We start from the raw sequence: 17,340 nt of genomic DNA on the forward strand, positions 1-17,340 counted from the left end.
AGTACAACAAAACCCCCTTCCCATCGTGGTCACACCGTAGACCCTACTACCGGAGAGCTCTATGCAGCCGGAGAAAGGAGACAGTAGACAGCCGGGACGTACAGGAAGATCAGCATAGACTGGGACAGACAGCAGGGATCAGAGCAGGCCAAGATGGAGAGGAGTCATCAGCGCAGGCCGGGACGGACAGAGGCACAGCAGTCACCGCAGGCGACACTCAGCACATGCACTCCTGTGCATGATATGAACACCGCAATACTATAGGCACGAATCTCCGCCAGAGTTGATGAGGATCTGCTTTCTCCCTCACTGCAAAATCTAGTAGCCAGGCAGCAAAATCTGGTAGCCATGGCGACCTGGCCCCCGGGATTTGTCGAGCCCTGATCTAAACTATTCTAGGGGGTTAAGAAAAAGCATACCATACAGTTTTCACCATTTTACAAAAAAACCTCCATCAATTTATTTAGGAGCTCCACTATAAAGTGGTTCTAGACAGTTGCCAATGCTGGTCATACCTGCAGCGGCACACAATAGGCCCTTCATGAAGTTCAGCTCCAGGCCCATGCAGACCTTAATCTGGCACTGAGTTTTAGCCACTAGTGAGTAGACCAGTTCCAGTCTCGAATGTCGAATCAGCAGCAATGTCTTAGTTCAACGTGTCCCTATCCATTGGATTGACTATGCAAGGAGAATTAGATGGTCATGAGCATAGAAAGTCCCGATCAGTGTAGTATTGAACGCCGGGTCTAGGTGCTGGATTAGACTGTCAAACAATGCACTGGATGGATCCGCATATGTCAATTACAATATATAGGCATAAACTTCCCAGACGGTGTGACCTACAACCATGCAGCCCTCTTGAGACACTTGAGTGACTGGCTTCATAGAGGCTCCATATATATGAATACTTCTCTGGAACAGGACTTTTTAGGTGACATGGACTTGTTGTGCTTCCTCTATCAGCATGACCAGGAGATCCCAGACCATGTAAAAACAAATCCACTTCTATGGATGACCAGGAAGATTTGGCATATTCTCTGCCATAAAGCTGGTCTGAATGCATACCATTCCCTACACCTACCCCTGATTTAAAACCCAAACTTCTTAGACAGCATGGCTGCTCATCCCTCCACTATGTGGAAATTAGCTGGGATTAATAATATCAGAACTTTGGTATCAATAATAAGCATCCCTTGACCTATTTAGGTCTCCGCACAATATACTATGGTCAGTCCATACCCCATAGGCATTCTTCAAACTCGCTTCTATGTAACTCATGTCCATGGGCCTTTTCAGAGGAGGACTGTGATAGTTCATTGGACAGGCTTCTGGTGCAACCAGTACAACAAAATGTTACCGGCCAGTATGTACACTGAGCTTTTCTTAAACTTATATCATAATACCTATTTGTCTCTGCTCAGGCATTTACATATGGGAACCTCTGAGAGTCATTGCTGCGCAAAATACCATCAGGAGGAAGTAGATACTTAACATTGTCTTTGGCTTGCCCCATTATTCAATACTTTTGACATCATGTCCGCCAATATGCAGATGCTAAACTCATGAACCATGTTCCCTTCACTCCTGAGTAGGCAATATTAGGTGTCTTTGACCCAAAACAACATATGACCCTAGAGTAGCTTTTACTAGCCTTCAGTTCCACGTGTAAGACAACTATCTGACACAATGGATTGATACAGTGGCACCTGGTGCGGGCAAGAGAGTAGTGCCGTACCCCCGTTTCAGTCACTCCGGCGGTGCTGGAGATTTGGACTGCCCCCGGGGACAAGTCTGCTACAGTGCAGCACCCGGCTCCTAGCACTGAGGGGGAGTCGGCATTTTGGTGTCGCTCCTTGCCGCATGATATCCGGGTGTGGCCTGCACCCCCCTTGTGATGCCACTGGATCAATAGTACACCTCCTCAAGTACCTCTATTTTTGAATAAACTTTAAGGGGTCTATTTACTAAGCAGTGTTGGGAGACAGAGTGAAAAGTGATAATGTGCCAGCCAATCAGCTCCCAACTGTCATTTCACAGGCTGTGTTTGAAAAATGACATTTGGGAGCCGATTGGCTGGCACCTAATCACTTTATCACTTTTCACTCTGTCTCCTAACACTGCTTAGTAAATAGACCGCTAAATTTTATTCAGAATAGATTGTGTGGAAAGACTGTTAAACAAGGAGAAACAGGTGGAACGCCTTTTCACATCATGGGAATCACATATTGATTCCCTCCCATTAACAACCAGAGAACAAATTCACCACAGTCTCCATAATACCACCTGTTACCTTACCAGGATGGCTGCACAGGACCCACTTGAGTTGATAAGTATGATCAGGGGCAGATTGGGTTGGAAGACCAGCCCGGGAAATTTCTGCAGCAGCCCTAAATGGGAGGAGGAGCTTGTCAAAGGGGTGGAATCTGATGGCATACAGTATCTAAATGATACCACATCTCAGCGTGTGCTGAGAGCTGTGTTATTCCCTCTCATATATCACTGTACAGTCCCCTCCCCACTATAAAATAATAATGCCACATATCAGTACATGCTAGGAGCTGTGTTATTCCCCCTCATGTATCACTGTAAGGTCCCCTCTACTGTAATTCATAAAAATTTACCCCCATTTCAGTGTGTGGGGAGTTGATAATTAACACTCCCTCCCTAAACCAGCCCTTCCAGTCTTCAGTCTCCCCAGAGGGTCACTTACCAGCATTTTTGCACTGCTGAGTCCACTCCTGCCTCCTTCTGCAAAGCAGGAATAGTCCAGTGGGTATACAATCGGGAAGCCGGCTGCCTTAATACTGGCAGCCGGTTTCCCGACTGTCATATCCCGGCGAGGGTGAAATGCCGGGCGTCTAGATGTAGACGCCTCACATTTCCCCGACGCCGGGAGACCGGCGCCCGGCATCCCGATCGAAGGGATGTCGGGTGCCGCAAGCAGACAGCCGCGGGGGGGGGAGTTAGGTGGGTTAGGGTTAGGCTAGGTGGAGGGAGGGTTAGGGTTAAGCACCCCCCCGGGGGACTTAGGTTTAGGCAGTGGGGAAGGGGGGGTTAGTGTTAGGCACTTAGAGGGGGGATTAGGGTTAGGCATTTGGGGGGGAGGTTAGGGTTAGGCAACCCTAAGGAGGGTTAGGGTTAGGGGGTTAGGTTAGTCAATACTTACCTATCGCCGATCGGGATTTCCAGCGCTGTCGGGCTTCCGCTGCCGGGAACTTTGCTGTGGTCGGCCAGGCGCTGCCGGGATCGAACCGCCAGCCATGCGGTGAGCGATTCCGTCTAGTGATGCTGCTCAGGCTGTGCTGTCTAATGAGGAGGCCGCACTGGGGTGAGACACCTGGTGGTGGGGAGAGGTAACTGCAAGGCAGTGTTACTGGCAGCCGTGAGAGACTGTGCTGCCTCTGCACAGCCCTGCCAGCATAGACGAAACTAAAGATCTGGTAATGGGTGGTCCCATTTTTAGCACCATGTGAGCAATTGGAAAAAAACCCACCAGTGGCATCATTCCCCATGGTGTCACCCGGTGCAGGGAGGTATGTTATGCGCCGCTTGCCGCCAAAAGGGGCGTGGTCACTTGAGAAGGGGGAATGGCCTCGCAGCCCGAACCCCAGTGGTCTGGTGTGTGGAAGAAATACAGGTGAGCACTGTGCAGTGCCGGCTCCCTCACACTGTCAGGATTCGAGTGCTGCATTTAATGCAGCACCCGGCTCCTGTCACCTTGGTGTCACCCCTAGGCGGGTTTTTGGGACCCCAAGTCAGTTTGAAAGTCTTTTCTTACCCATATGGTGGTTTCTCTGCAACGGGAAACCTCTGAGGAATTTGAGCCTCACTGGGCAGCGTCTTCAGCCGGTATTCACCATTCATGTAGGAGATCACATTGTCTGAAAGATGCCTGTTTACGAAGAAATATAACCCATGTCAACATCATAACCAGATAATATATACTGTGGTAACAGAAGTTTTTGTGCAGGAATAATGTGAATTTTCCTGATAAAACTTCTGTGTCTCTCCAGGGTCCCCTGTGTTACTCCAGACACCCCAATGTTTCCATCCATAGGCCCCCCCTGTGGTTCTCCAGGCTCTCCATGTCTCTTTATCTCTGGGCCCCCTTGTCTCTCACCAGGACCCCCTGGGCCTCGCCATCCCCAGGACCCCCTGCATCTGTCCATCCTCAGGCCCACCTGTGTCTCTCAGCCCCATTCCCCGGCCCCAAATATAGACATGAAAGTAAAGGATTGGGAGAGCCCTACTCCTGAGAAAGCTTACATTCTAATGGGAAGATGTGTTACAATTGAAAGAGGAGCAAGTGGAAATTGGTACAGTAGTGATTAGTGGGGATAGTGTAGGTGGAAGTACTGTGAGCTAAAGAGATGAGGTTTCAGCGAGAGGGGCCTATTCATTATCACTTAAATTCTACAAAAGCAGGTGAAAATTAACAATTTCACCTGCTATTTTAGAAATTAAGTTATCGGGCCAATCATTAAGATATCATCTGTGATATCTCCTGCTTACCTTCCTCTCGTGAAATGGCCCACAGAATTCACCAAGCCCCGAAAATACAATATTTTTGGAGCTTGATTGCAGAAGCATTCGCCATCTTCCCTACGGGAAGAAGTCCTGGGTTGTGAAGAGGGATCCTTTTGGATCCCTCCGCCCACTGTGGAGGGGGTACAGTGTGCCTGTCTAGGTGCGGTGGGTGAAGAGATGTGTCTGTATAGTGGTGGAGAGGGGTACAGTGTGCCTGTGTAGGGGCAGGGGGTGTAGAGTGTGTATGTGTAGTGGTGGAGGGGGTTACATTGTGCCTGTGTAGGAACAGAGGGGGGGAGAGATGTGTGTGTAGTGGTGGAGGGGGTACAGTGTGCCTGTGTAGGGACAGAGGAGGGGAGAGATGTGTGTGTAGTGGTGGAGGGGGTACAGTGTGCCTGTGTAGGGACAGAGGAGGGGAGAGATGTGTGTGTAGTGGTGGAGGGGGAACAGTGCGTCTGTGTAGGGACAGAGGGGGGGAGAGATGTGTGTGTGTAGTGGTGGAGGGGGAACAGTGCATCTGTGTAGGGACAGAGGAGGGGAGAGATGTGTGTGTAGTGGTGGAGGGGGTACAGTGCGTCTGTGTAGGGACAGAGGGGGGAGAGGTGTGTGTAGTGGTGGAGGGGGAACAGTGCGTCTGTGTAGGGACAGAGGAGGGGAGAGATGTGTGTGTAGTGGTGGAGGGGGAACAGTGCATCTGTGTAGGGACAGAGGAGGGGAGAGATGTGTGTGTAGTGGTGGAGGGGGAACAGTGCGTCTGTGTAGGGACAAAAGAGGGGAGAGATGTCTGTGTAGTGGTGGAGGGGGGACAGTGCATCTGTGTAGGGACAGAGGAAGGGAGAGATATGTGTGTAGTGGGAACAGTGCGTCTGTGTAGGGACAGAGGGGGGGGAGAGATGTGTGTGCAGTGGTGGAGGGGGTAAAGTGTGCCTGTGTAGGGGCAGAGGGGGAGAAATGTCTGAGGGGGTACAGTGTGTCTGTGTAGAGGCAGGGGGTGTAGAGATGTCTGTGTAGTGGTGGAGGGGGTACAGTGTGCCTGTGTAGGGATGGAGGGGGGAGAGATGTCTGTGTAGTGGTGGTGTACAGTGTGCCTGTGTGGGGAAGGGATGGGTATGTGTAGTAATATTGGGGTGAGTATGATGTGTCTGGGGAGAGGAGGGTATAATGTGCGAATGGGGGGGTGTATAATCTGTGGGTGGAAGGGTGGGGGGAGGGGGTGTATAATGTGTGTATTTTTGGGGGGAGTGGGTGTATAATGTGTGTATGGGTGGAAGTAAGAAGGTGTGTATGGGTGGGGGTGTATAATGTTTGTAAGGGTCTGGGAGGGGATGTATAATGTATGTATGGGTGGGGGGAGGGGGTGTATAATGTGTGTATTGGTGGGGCGAGGGGGTGTATAATGTGTGTATTGGTGGGAGGAGGGGGTGTATAATGTGTGTATGGGTGGGGGTGTATAATGTGTGTATGGGTTATGGGTGAGAGTAAGGATGTGTATATTGTGTGTATGGGTGGGGGAAGGCTGTGTATAATGTGTGCTGGGGGTGTTGGGATCAATGTCACCAGGTTCCCACTGTTACTCTCTCCCCCTCATCACTTGTCTCTGTCCTGTGCCTCCAGACTCCCAGCACTGGATCACATGTGTGGAGGTGAGAGGGAGCCCGGCTGCTGCTGCAGGCCTGCTGCCCTCAGTAAGTTCCCTCCCCTGCATGCTGCAGCATGGTCAAGGCTACTGCGTCCTCCTTCCCATGTATAAACAGCACCTCGTCTCTCTCTGCTGCTGTTACTCACTAGGGATGGGCAGAGCGATTCACATTACTGAGTTGAGCCACATGGCTTAACTCAGTGGAGTATCTCGAGACAGTGTCTCGTGACATGGCTCTTTTAGCTACTGCAGAGCTGTAGCAAGCAGGGGAGCCGACGACTCTGAGTGAGTCACTGACAGCACAACCCCCCCCCGGAGCCCAGCACTGCAGATCATACTTCTGTCTGTGCACACACCCCGAGCCATGACTCAGTAGCCATCTCTACTGCTCACCTCACAATACTTCCACACAGGAACAGCTGAGAGAGCAGTGGCCTAGGAGCAGCCTCAGCAGTAAAGGCCCTGAAGGGTCTGCTAATGAGAAAGATGTCTGGCCCAGCAGGAAGTACCACGGTTTACTGATGGCCATATCCGCCCCTGGGTATGATACTGACTGGCATCACCCTCCAAGGTTTTTTCAGCCACATATTAGAACTGCAACCTAACAGAGGGCTCCATTTACAAATGAGTCAGTAGCATAGTGATAATTATCTTTTTCCCTCTCTTTTCATTTGTCAATCACTATTTACTAATCCTCCGGTTCGGGGCGAGCGCTAATGAAGAAAAGTCATGTCAGCGCCTTTTTTCATATGTATATAGTGCTGACAATATATATTTTTTTAAACTAGTCTGGCACATGCGCATTGAAGGGAGTATTATTGCACATGTGCAGTGTCAGTCCTTGGACGCTGAGGAGCTTGTCACAGCCAGCCTCTACACATAACCTGCTAGGAATTCTGGGTAACTCCACATTGATCACTGCCGGAACCTCAGCACCTGTGAGCGTTGTTTAACAGATGCCAACACCTGGAGAAAACATTTTACATATATGAACGGTACGATAACATTACCGGTTGTTGTTAAATACAGGTTGCCATCTGTTTTACAAATAATAAATAGCGCTATTCTACATGTAACCCCCTTTTTTGGGTTTTCACTTTAAGGTCAATAGGTTAAAGTTCCCTCTTGAGTTCTATATGCGAGTGAACTCTTAGTATAGTCAGTGCCTTCACCCAAGTATGAATAATGTAAAGGATAAGGCCTACTTGGGAAAACCTGTGTGATAGTAGTTATTTATACAGTTGTATTATGAAGTGCAGGTATTGACTTAAAATAAAACACGTATTCACATTTATATTACCAAGGTTCCTTCTGGTCTCCTGTGGCTGGATCTGCAGAGCGGTACCCCTTCATTCAACTCAAACAGGTAAGCGTATACAGTGCAGTGATATGAACTAGGTTTTATAATTTTTTAAAAGACATATATCATGCAGAAACAATACACATTACATTACAAATTTGGACTGCAATATGGGAACAACATTCAATACTCTGAAGAGTTATATATCCTAACTAACTTCACACAGCTCCGTGTGTTTACTTGAGGGAATAGTCCTTGTTTAGAAGTCCTTTGAAGTCCCTTTAGTGATATCAGTTAAGATATAATCAAAATGTACATAGGGTTTCTTTATGTGAATAGAGGGACCCAACTGGAGTTAGAATTAGTCCTTCCACTCTCAAGTTGGTATTAGCCCGCTGTTGGGTCCAATTACTTTAACCTGTCCCAGTATGAATTCCTGTGGGTTTGTGTAAATAACAAAGGCTATGCACAGTTAATGTTGTTATAGATGAATAGAATTTCTGTCCCTGTACAGTTGTTAGTATCCTTCCTTAGAAAAGTCTCTGACTGCCTTTGATGGGATAAAAAAACCACTAGAGCCTTCAGCACTTTAGGTGCTGTTAAAACAAAAGGTCTTTGACTAATTGGCTGCTCCTTTAAATATTTATAGCATAGAGTCTATGTTGTTCTGAAGTTATAGTTAGCCCCTTGAGGGTCTAATGCAAATATATGCTGCTCCACTCCCTGGCATCTGGCCCAGTTAGTAGTGTCCTATAACTATATAGGCAAAGAGGTAATGTGTCCTGGGGTGAGTATGGGTTAAATGGTTACTCACTGTGCCTAGTGAGAGCAGCACTGCTGCTGCAACTCACTCCTGGGATTCCCCAGCTCCGCTAGGATCACCGCCTCTCCCCTTCTTATGAACTTGAAGGGGCTTCCCCTTCCTTAGATGCCGCTGGCTGCCGGGTTACTCCCCCAGCGCTCAGCTGATGCCGGCGCCGCGTCACCCCTGCTTCCGCCGCTGGGTCTGCCTCTGGCTCTGACACTAGGTCCTGCCCAGACGCCTCCGGCTCCACCTCCCTGGCAGACGCCGGCGCCCATGCTTATACGGCCGGCTCCTCCACTGATGACGCTAGTGCCTGGTCCCTGCCGACCACTCCCTGCCGGGTGCAGGAGACACCAGCGCCGATCAGGCTTGCCCCTCACTGGCCTCCACTGTAGCTACCCAGCGCTCTCGCTTCTTTAGCGCCTGGTGAGTAGCACAACAGACACTGGAGGTGGGAACTGCATTCTGCCTAATCAGCGCCAGCGCAGCCCTTAAATAGTTATATTTAGCGCCGCGCGACCATACATTTTCCCGCTCTCAGCGTGAGCCGGTGGTCAGCTGACCGCTCGTGCCATTCTGGAATTTTCTGTCCCTACCATGGAACAATAAAGAAAAAAACTATATAGCACTGCCTTTGCTCTCCGCACATACTCCCCTCACATTCTTTCAATATTAATAAACATATCTACAGGGGTACAAACAATAAATATTAATTTACATCCATGTTAACATCCTTATGTTTAATATTATATATTCTAAAAGTATAGTCATTTGCTGAGGTGCCGCACAGCTCCCTCAGCGTTATGAGCATACCCATAAATTCTTTTGAACAATATGAATATATATACATCCTTAATATATACATTGTCCCCCTTAATAAGCCATGTATTAATCATCGGCTACATACACAAAAGCTAACATGCTTTACTAAATAGTACAAAGTGTTGTTTATCATTAGTAACAAGTTTTAACAACTGAAACTCGTTTGTAAATGGAGCCCATAATTGTTACCACTTGATATTCTCTATTTTCTATGTAAACACATATCTTGATCATTTCTATGGTTTTTCTGTGATCTAAAGTATTTTTGTATGTTCGTTTGGACCCCATAGGGCCATTTATTTAGTAAAAAATTAACCAGCCAGCATTCCACATTTTATTCATACAAAATATGTGTAATTACTTTAAGTTAAAGTAGTGATAATACAAGTTGTATATGCAGGGTCGGCGCCACCATTAGGCAGCTGCCTAGGGTGCCGGCCACTGGAGGGCGGCGCGATACCAACAAGTGAAGGGTGTCTATGATAGAAACATCCTTCTTTCACATTGTGCTGGCGGCTGCCGCTGGTGTAATCAGCCGTTATCACCCCACATGATGTCACTGCGAGGTGTCAGCCAGGCTGCCGCGTAGCATCCGCCCGGTTGTTAGCGCTGGTGATGTATGCTTCCTGTTTACAAGCGTTTGTGTCTTGGCACCCTCCCCCTGGCTGGCTTTCTCCTCCCCCTGGCTGGTTGGGCTTCCTCCTCTCCTTATCACCTCCACTCCCTTGGAAAACAAGACGAGGAGCAGGCAGGTACTGTAGGCATCAAAATTTCACACTAATATATATCTGCACGCTAGGGTGTTCAGCACCCCCCTGTAGGCATCAACATTTCACACTAATATATATATCTGCATGCTAGGTTGTTCCCCCCCCTAACCCTCCCTTAGAGGTGCCTAACCCTAGCCTCCCCCCCTAGAGACTAACCATAACACCCCCTAAGTGCCTAAACCTAATCCCCCATCCCCTAGCCTAACCCTAAACCTCCCCCGGGGAGTGCCTAACCCTAAGTCCCCCCGGGAGCCCCTACCCTAACCCTCCAACCCCCGCGGCTGTCCGCGCCCGCCACCCGGTTTACCTTCGGAGGTATAATGACAGGCATTTGGGATTTCGATGCCTGTCATTATACCTTGCCGGAATATCACAGTCGGGAAGCCGGCAGTCGGCATTTCGACCGTCGGCTTCCTGACTGCATCCCAATGCAACAGCCGAAGAAACTTTTATTGAGACACCACCGGAGTATTCGTAGCTGTCCCCAATTGCACACACATACTGTATGCAGCATTGCACATCAGGCAAACATTGACTGAGTCTATGGTCGTGTAGCATTTCTGCAGTACCTGAAATGCTGGAGACATGTTCTCTGCGTACAGGATCGCAGACACTGCCGGAAAAACATGCCTCAAAAACATCCGGAACATACCTCAGTTTTAGCTGTCACTCTCAGTTACCTCCCATAAAATATTTGCTTCCTGTCAATCACTTGCAATTGAATTCTCACTGCAACCAAAACCGCAATTCACTCACCATGCGTGTGCATGATGGCTGCGCAGACCACTGACAATCACTCAACTGCCTGAACATCAAAATAGCGTAGAACTCTGAATATGGCCCATGGTGTATAGTACTGTGTCACAGAGGCTGACTATAAGTTAGCAAGGTTTGGTTTGTAGTGTAGGCTATCTATTTGCACAGTTATACAAGACAACTAAACCAGCTGAGGGGCCTGCTGATCTCTGCTGCAAACATTAAATAATAAATAATGGGGCATGGGGTCAGTGGGCTGAATATTAGCCTAGGGTGCCCAGAAACCTTGCACCGGCCCTGTGTTTATGTTTATAGTTTTTCACACTTTCAATTACTTATTTTTTACTTGGTTTGATTAGGGTTTAGTAGAGATGAGCGGTTTGAATTCTGTGAAATCCGAACTGCTCCGAACACCATGGGTCCGAGTTCCCATCTGACTCGGATCCCACTTCGAGGCCGAACATAATCCTCCCGACGTCGGATTCTCGCAAGAGTTTGTTTCTATATAGGGCACCGGGACTCGGCGCCATTTCACTCGCACGCTGTGCACTGCTCTGCTCATTAAAGTGTATGTGTCCAAACTCACAAGTGGCTGTGCTGGTAAAGTGACTGTAGGGGGCACACTGCATGCTGATGTATGCTGCGCTATACTCTGCTCATTAAAGTGGCTTTGTCCAGACTCACAAGTGGCTGTGTTGTTAAAGTGACTGCGTATAGCGGGCACACTGCACAGTGATGTATGTTGCACTATACGCTGTACTCTGATTAAAGTGGCTGTGTCCAGACTCACAAGTGGCTGTGTGCACAAGGCATGCTGGTGTATGCTGCGCTGTACTCATGCCCATCTGCTCCAGTGTAAAAAAAAAAAGGAAAATAATATTTTTTTAAAAAAGTAGAAAAAGAAAACAAACCAAAAATTTTTTTTTGGGAGCTGTACCCCATGGTGTATACAAGCACCGTGACTCATTGGTTCGTAGCCCGCTGTGTATACAGGCACTGTGACTCTGTTGGCCATACCCCACTGTGTATGCAAGCACTGTGACTCCTTGGGCCGTACCCCACTCTCTATACAATCACTGTGACTCCTTGGGCCGTACCCCACTGTGTATACAAGCACTGTGACTCCTTGGGCCATACCCCACTGTGTATACAAGCACCGTGACTCATTGGTTCGTAGCCCACTGTGTATACAAGCACTGTGACTCTGTTGACCGTACCCTACTGTGTATACAAGCACTGTGACTCATTGGGCCATACTCCACTGTGTATACAAGTACTGTGACTCTTTTGCCCATACCCCACTGTGTATATAAGCACTGTGAGTCCTTGGGCCGTACCCCACTGTGTATACAAGCATTGTGACTCCTTGGGCCATAGCCCACTGTGTATACAAGTACTGTAACTCTGCTGGCTGTACCCCACTGTGTGTACAAGCACTGTGACTCCTTGGGCCATACTCCACTGTCTATACAAGCACTGTGACTCCTTGGGCCGTACCCCACTGTGTATATAAGTACTGTGACTCCTTGGGCCGTACCCCACTGTGTATACAAGCACGGTGACTCCTTGGGCCATACCCCACTGTATACAAGCACTGTGACTCTGTTGACCGTACCCCACTGTGTATACAAGCACTGTGACTCTTTTGCCCATACCCCACTGTGTATACAAGCACGGTGACTCCTTGGGCCGTACCCCACTGTGTATACATGCACTTTGACTCCTTGGGCCATAGCCCACTGTGTATACAAGTACTGTGACTCTGCTGGCCATACCCCACTGTGTATACAAGCACTGTGACTCCTTGGGCCATAGCCCACTGTGTATACAAGTACTGTGACTCTGCTGGCTGTACCCCACTGTGTATACAAGCACTGTGACTCCTTGGGCCGAGGCCCACTGTGTTTACAAGCACTGTGACTCTGTGGGCCATACCTCACTGTGTATACAAGCACTGTGACTCCTTGGGCCGTACCCCACTGTGTATAAAAGCACTGTAACTCTTTCAGCTAAAGCAGACTGTCTATACAAGTACTGTGACTCTGTGGGCCATACCCCACTATGTATACAAGCACTGTGACACCTTGAGCCATAGGCCACTGTATACAAGTACTGTGACTCTGCTGTACCCCACTGTGTATACAAGCACTGTGAATCCTTGAGCCTTAGCCCACTGTATATACAAGTACTGTGACTCTGCTGGCCGTACCCCACTGTATTCAAGTACTGTGACTCCTTGGGCCATACCCCACTGCGTATACAAGCACTGTGACTCTTTGGGCCTTACTCCACTGTGTATACAAGCACTTTCGACTCCTTGGGCCATAGCCCACTGTGTATACAAGCACTGTGACTCCTTGAGCCGTCGCCCACTGTGTATACAAATACTGTGACTCTGCTGTACCCCAATGTGTATACAAGCACTGTAACTCCTTGGGTCACAGCCCACTGTGTATACAAGCACTGTGACTCCTTGAGCCGTAGCCCACTGTGCATACAAGTACTGTGACTCTGCTGGCCATACCCCACTGTGTATACAAGCACTGTGATTCATTGGGCTGTACTCACCTTTGTATACAAGCAGTGTGACTCCTTGGGCCATACCCCACTGTGTATACAAGTACTGTAACTCTGTTGCCTGTACACCACTGTGTATACAAGCACTGTGAGACTCTTTTGGCTGTACCCCACTGGGTATACAAGCACTGTGCCTCTTTGGGCCACACCCTACTGTGTATACAAGCACTATGACTCCTTGACCCATAGCCCACTGTGTATACAAACACTGTGACTCCTTGGGCCGAGGCCCACTGTGTACACAAGCTCTGTGACTCTGTGGGCCATACCTCACTGTGTATACAAACACTGTGACTCCTTGGGCCGTACCCCACTGTGTATGAAAGCACTGTAACTCTTTGAGCCATAGCCCATTGTCTATACAATTACTGTGACTCTGCTGACCGTACCCCACTGTGTATACAAGCACTGTGACTCATTGGGCCATACTCCACTGTGTATACAAGTACTGTGACTCTTTTGCCCATACCCCACTGTGTATATAAGCACTGTGACTCCTTGGGCCATACCCCACTGTGTATACAAGCACTGTGACTCCTTGGGCCATAGCCCACTGTGTATACAAGTACTGTAACTCTGCTGGCTGTACCCCACTGTGTATACAAGCACTGTGACTCCTTGGGCCATACTCCACTGTCTATACAAGCACTGTGACTCCTTGGGCCGTACCCCACTGTGTATATAAGTACTGTGACTCCTTGGGCCGTACCCCACTGTATATACAAGCACTGTGACTCTGTTGACCGTACCCCACTGTGTATACAAGCACTGTGACTCTTTTGCCCATACCCCACTGTGTATACAAGCACGGTGACTCCTTGGGCCGTACCCCACTGTGTATACAAGCACTTTGATTCCTTGGGCCATAGCCCACTGTGTATACAAGTACTGTGACTCTGCTGGCCGTACCCCACTGTGTATACAAGCACTGTGACTCTGCTGGCTGTACCCCACTGTGTATACAAGCACTGTGACTCCTTGGGCCGAGGCCCACTGTGTTTACAAGCACTGTGACTCTGTGGGCCATACCTCACTGTGTATACAAGCACTGTGACTCCTTGGGCCGTACCCCACTGTGTATAAAAGCACTGTAACTCTTTGAGCTATAGCCCACTGTCTATACAAGTACTGTGACTCTGCTGGCCATACCTCACTGTGTATACATGTACTGTAACTCTGTTGGCCATACCCCACTATGTAAACAAGCACTGTGACTCCTTGAGTCATAGCCCACTGTGTATACAAGCACTGTGACTCCTTCGGCTGTAGCCCACTGTGTATACAAGCGTTAAGACTCTGTGGGCCATACCCCACTATGTATACAAGCACTGTGACACCTTGAGCCATAGGCCACTGTGTATACAAGTACTGTGACTCTGCTGTACCCCACTGTGTATACAAGCACTGTGACTCCTTGGGCCATACCCCACTGTGTATACAAGCACTGTGACTCCTTGAGCCTTAGCCCACTGTATATACAAGTACTGTGACTGCTGGCCGTACCCCACTGTGTATTCAAGTACTGTGACTCCTTGGGCCATACCCCACTGCGTATACAAGCACTGTGACTCTTTGGGCCTTACTCCACTGTGTATACAAGCACTTTCGACTCCTTGGGCCATAGCCCACTGTGTATACAAGCACTGTAACTCCTTGGGTCACAGCCCACTGTGTATACAAGCACTGTGACTCCTTGAGCCGTAGCCCACTGTGCATACAAGTACTGTGACTCTGCTGGCCATACCCCACTGTGTATACAAGCACTGTGATTCATTGGGCTGTACTCACCTTTGTATACAAGCAGTGTGACTCCTTGGGCCATACCCTACTGTAACTCTGTTGCCTGTACACCACTGTGTATACAAGCACTGTGAGACTCTTTTGGCTGTACCCCACTGGGTATACAAGCACTGTGCCTCTTTGGGCCACACCCTACTGTGTATACAAGCACTATGACTCCTTGACCCATAGCCCACTGTGTATACAAGCACTGTGACTCCTTGGGCCGAGGCCCACTGTGTACACAAGCACTGTGACTCTGTGGGCCATACCTCACTGTGTATACAAACACTGTGACTCCTTGGGCCGTACCCCACTGTGTATGAAAGCACTGTAACTCTTTGAGCCATAGCCCATTGTCTATACAATTACTGTGACTCTGCTGGCCATACCCCACTGTGTATACAAGTACCTTTACTCTGTTGGCCATACCCCACTATGTAAACAAGCACTGTGACTCCTTGAGTCATAGCCCACTGTGTATACAAGCACTGTGACTCCTTGGGCTGTAGCCCACTGTGTATACAAGCATTAAGACTGTGGGCCATACCCCACTATGTATACAAGCACTGTGACTCCTTGAGCCATCGGCCACTGTGTATACAAGTACTGTGACTCTGCTGTACCCCACTGTGTATAGAAGAACTGTAACTTCTTGGGTCGCAGTCCACTGTGTATACAAGCACTGTGACTCCTTGGGCCATAACCCACTGTGTATACAAGCACTGTGACTCTGTTGGCCGTACCCCACTGTGTTTACAAGCACTGTGACTCCTTGAGCCATAGCCCACTATGTATACAAGTACTGTGACTCTGCTGGCCGTACCCCACTGTGTATACAAGTACTATGACTCCTTGGGCCATACCCCACTGCGTATACAAGCACTGTGACTCCTTGAGCCATAGCCCACTGTGTATACACGCACTGTGACTCTGCTGGCCATACTCAACTGTGTATACAAGCACTGTGACTCATTGGGCTGTACTCACCTGTGTATACAAGCAGTGTGACTCCTTGGGCCGTACCCCACTATGTATGCAAGTACTGTAACTCTGTTGGCTGTACACCACTGTGTATACAAGCACTATGACTCCTTGACCCATAGCCTACTGTGTATACAAGCACTGTGACTCCTTGGGCCGTATAGCACACAAGTACTGTGACAAGTTAACGCAAAAAAAGTAAAAAAAAGTTTTAAAAAGTTAAAACAAATTAATAATAGTTACAAAAAATTGTTTTTTTTGGTGCTGTGCCCCACTGTGTACTGTATGCAAGTACTGTGGCTGCATGTCCTTTTTAATATCCAACATACGGGTGGGTGGGAGGGCCCAAAACAATTCTATCTTGCACTACCTTTCATTTCACTGCTGTGTGGCAATATATCATAGATGTGCTTTAAACTGCGGTGTCTGTGCCGCTGCTCTGTCGCTTAGTAACAAGCCAGCTCACTGCAGCTTTTGGCCAATAATGGTGAAAACAATATTGTGAGCTTGTGAGGTGGTCTAAATTGACTGTAAATGACTGTAAATTAATGTTATTGAGGTTAATAGTACTCTAGGAACAAAAAAAAGCCCAAATTATGTGATTTTAGCTTTTTGTTGTAAAAATACAAATACAAATCCATAACCAGTCACGGCGGTTTGGCAAATCCAAAGCCAGATGACGAATCTGAGCCAAGTCCAAATCCAGCAAAAATGCTCCGTCGCACAACTCTAGTGTTTAGTCAGAACAGGAATAGAGCTGCTTCTATTAAATCCACTTTACATGGGGGGCGTGGCTTGGCTGCCGATCCGGATGGTCGCATCCTTAGAGGGCTCCAAAGTTGGGGTCTAACACCATACCCCACACCCAGCCAGATCCTCCCTGAGGGGTCCCCACTACACCTACCGCCTTCCGTTGGTATTGAAGCAGCCGGCGGGACCTCCTGTGTGGGCGGTGGATATACCGGAGCTCCATCTATGCTGGGGCCTGCGTGCACCACAGACGCCTGAGCCACTCAAAACTTGGATCCTCTGCTGACTCTGCGGCGCTGCTCTGCAGTGCTGGCATGGGGGGATTCTGTCGCCCACCTGCTGGAGAGGCTCTCCCTGGACTGGCACTGCTTGCTGGCTTGCAGCTGTGGACCACCTATACACTGCAGGGTATGGTTCCAGCGGCCATCTTAACTAACCGTACAGCCTGCAGCTCCTCCTGTCAGCACTCTGCGGTCTCCTATCTCAGCTGGACGATTTTACAAGCACCATAGGGGTGAGTGATATTATACTTGGCTTCTCATCTACCATGCAGCCTTGTGCGTGCCATTTTCACTCCTACCTACTGTAACCTCTATATGGATGCCTGACAGTTTTTCATCTCTGCCTCCAC

General features: G+C 48.8%; 1 protein-coding gene and 1 long non-coding RNA gene across 4 annotated transcripts in view; one reads left to right on the forward strand and one right to left on the reverse strand.

Moving 5' to 3' along the window:
* IKBKE (inhibitor of nuclear factor kappa B kinase subunit epsilon) overlaps positions 1–8,721 on the reverse strand; it is a 128,956-nt gene extending 120,235 nt beyond the window's left edge. For all 3 annotated transcript variants that reach the window (XM_088448568.1, XM_088448567.1, XM_088448565.1), the window contains exon 1: positions 8,281–8,721. The gene's annotated coding sequence lies outside the window, so the exon portion shown is untranslated. The remainder of the gene's footprint in view (positions 1–8,280) is intronic.
* The window catches only part of LOC148504733 (uncharacterized), a 33,793-nt gene continuing 24,905 nt past the window's right edge, over positions 8,453–17,340 (forward strand). The window contains exon 1 of the long non-coding RNA XR_015869912.1: positions 8,453–8,697. This is a non-coding gene — a long non-coding RNA (uncharacterized LOC148504733). The remainder of the gene's footprint in view (positions 8,698–17,340) is intronic.

The sequence above is a fragment of the Taudactylus pleione genome, unplaced genomic scaffold (assembly GCF_031769625.1).
Source record: "Taudactylus pleione unplaced genomic scaffold, aTauple2 ptg000458l, whole genome shotgun sequence".
Classification (NCBI taxonomy): Eukaryota; Metazoa; Chordata; class Amphibia; order Anura; family Myobatrachidae; genus Taudactylus; species Taudactylus pleione.